This window comes from Trichechus manatus, unplaced genomic scaffold (genome assembly GCF_000243295.1).
Source record: "Trichechus manatus latirostris isolate Lorelei unplaced genomic scaffold, TriManLat1.0 scaffold00104, whole genome shotgun sequence".
Lineage (NCBI taxonomy): Eukaryota > Metazoa > Chordata > Mammalia > Sirenia > Trichechidae > Trichechus > Trichechus manatus.
Window position 1 is genome coordinate 3,419,975 of NW_004444040.1, and position 1,901 is coordinate 3,421,875.

The 1,901-nt window shown below is 36.9% G+C and overlaps 1 protein-coding gene across 3 annotated transcripts in view; it reads right to left on the minus strand.

The window, feature by feature from the left end:
- SLC23A2 (solute carrier family 23 member 2) overlaps window positions 1-1,901 on the minus strand; it is a 125,586-nt gene that overhangs the window by 107,296 nt on the left and 16,389 nt on the right. The gene's annotated exons all lie outside the window — the stretch shown is intronic.

Genomic DNA, 1,901 nt, shown 5'->3' on the forward strand with positions numbered 1-1,901 from the left:
AAGTTGTGTGACAGACATATTTACAACAATGACCAAAAAAAAAAAAAAAAGTAGCTGCTGAGGCCACTAGTGTACAACCAAACACCTCATAGGATTTGGTTCCTTGGTTTGGAGGTTTAGGGTAATGGTTTCATGAGACATCCCAGTAAACTGGCCTAATAATGTGTGTAGCATTTTTATTCTACCTCCTAGGTGGGTAGTGCCTGGGGTCTTAAAAGCTTGCAAGCTGCCATGCCAGGCACAACAATTGATCTCTGTTCACCTGGAACAACAAAGAAAGAAGGAAAGTATGAATTAGAGGAGGAAATTGAATGTGTGGCTAACTGCCTCCATGAATAACTGCCTCCTTTGCCATGTGACTAGAACTGGATGGTGCCCGGCTACCATTACTAAACATTTTGATCAAATATTCTGTAGAAGAATCCTGATCGAAACGGAGAAAATGCAGAACAGAATTTCAATTTCTCATGAAATCCAGACTTTTTGGAGCCATGGAGGCTGGATGAAGCCCTGTAAACTACTGCCCTGAGATAATCTTTAAACCTTAAACCAAAAATATCCCCTGAAGTCTTAAAACCAAACAATACTTTAGCTTAACTAGCAAAAAAATGTCTGCCTTGAACATTTATGCTCATTTAAGGTCTATCTACATGGGATCAAACCGACAACAGCAACTCGAAAGATTAGACAGGAACCTTAGGGAGCAGCGAGGTCATGTTAATGGGGGAGGAACAACTCAGAATAGGAGGGTAAGAATGGCTGCACAACTCGAAGAATGTAATCAATATCACTGAACTACATATGTAGAAACTGCTGAATTGGTTGGTGTATGGTTTGCTGTGTATATTCTCAACAACAACAAAAGAAATTTTTTTTTTTTAATTTTAAATCTATGGCAGACCTATTAGAATGGCTAAAAGGAAAACTGATAAGACAATACCAAGCACTAACAAGCACACAGAGCAGCTGGAACTCTCAGACACTCCTGGTGAATAAGCAAAATGGTACAACCCCTTTAGAAAACAGTTTGGCCATTTCTTATCAAGTTAACCATACACTTACCCTAAGCACCAGTACGTAATACTACTCCTGGGTATCTATCCAGAGAAAGAAGAACTCATGTTCAGGCAAAAACGTGTACATAAATGTTTATGGTGGTTTTATTTATAATATCCCAAAACTGGAAACAATATTCACCTTCAACTAGTGAATGGATAAGCAAAACAGTGGCACACCCTTATTAAAATGAGATATCATTTCACATCCATCAGATAAGGGCAGAATTAAAAAGAGTTTAATAATACTAAGTGTTGGTAAGGCTATGGATAAACAGGAATTCTCCTACCCTATTGCCAGAAATGTAAACTGGCTCAAGTACTTAGGAGGACAATTTGGTAACATCTAGCAGGTTGAACAAGTGCGTGCAATATGATCTAGCAACACCACTTCTCAACATACTCCACCAGAAGGAAACACACCCAGCTGAGAATATTCATTATTTTCATTATGGTTCATTAATAATAAACAACCAACACATCAAATAGGATATATAAATCAATTACAGTATGTTCAAACAGTGGAATAAAAAACAGTCAAAATGAATGAACTCTAGCCACATGAGTCAACGTAGCTAAATTGTGAAAACATATTCCTGAGTCAAAGTAGGTTGCAGAATACAAACCATACGAGATCTTTTATGTAAGGTTTTAAATCATACAATCAATACTGTACATTCATTTATGAATATACACCTCCTACTCCTCACTTATTGACTATCTCATTATCTGACATTTCACATTTATGACAATAGTAAAAAATCTACTATCCGCAGAGCTGGAGAAAAATATAGAACAAAATTCTAACTCACAAGAAGAGGAAAAAAAAAAAGACCAGACTTCCTG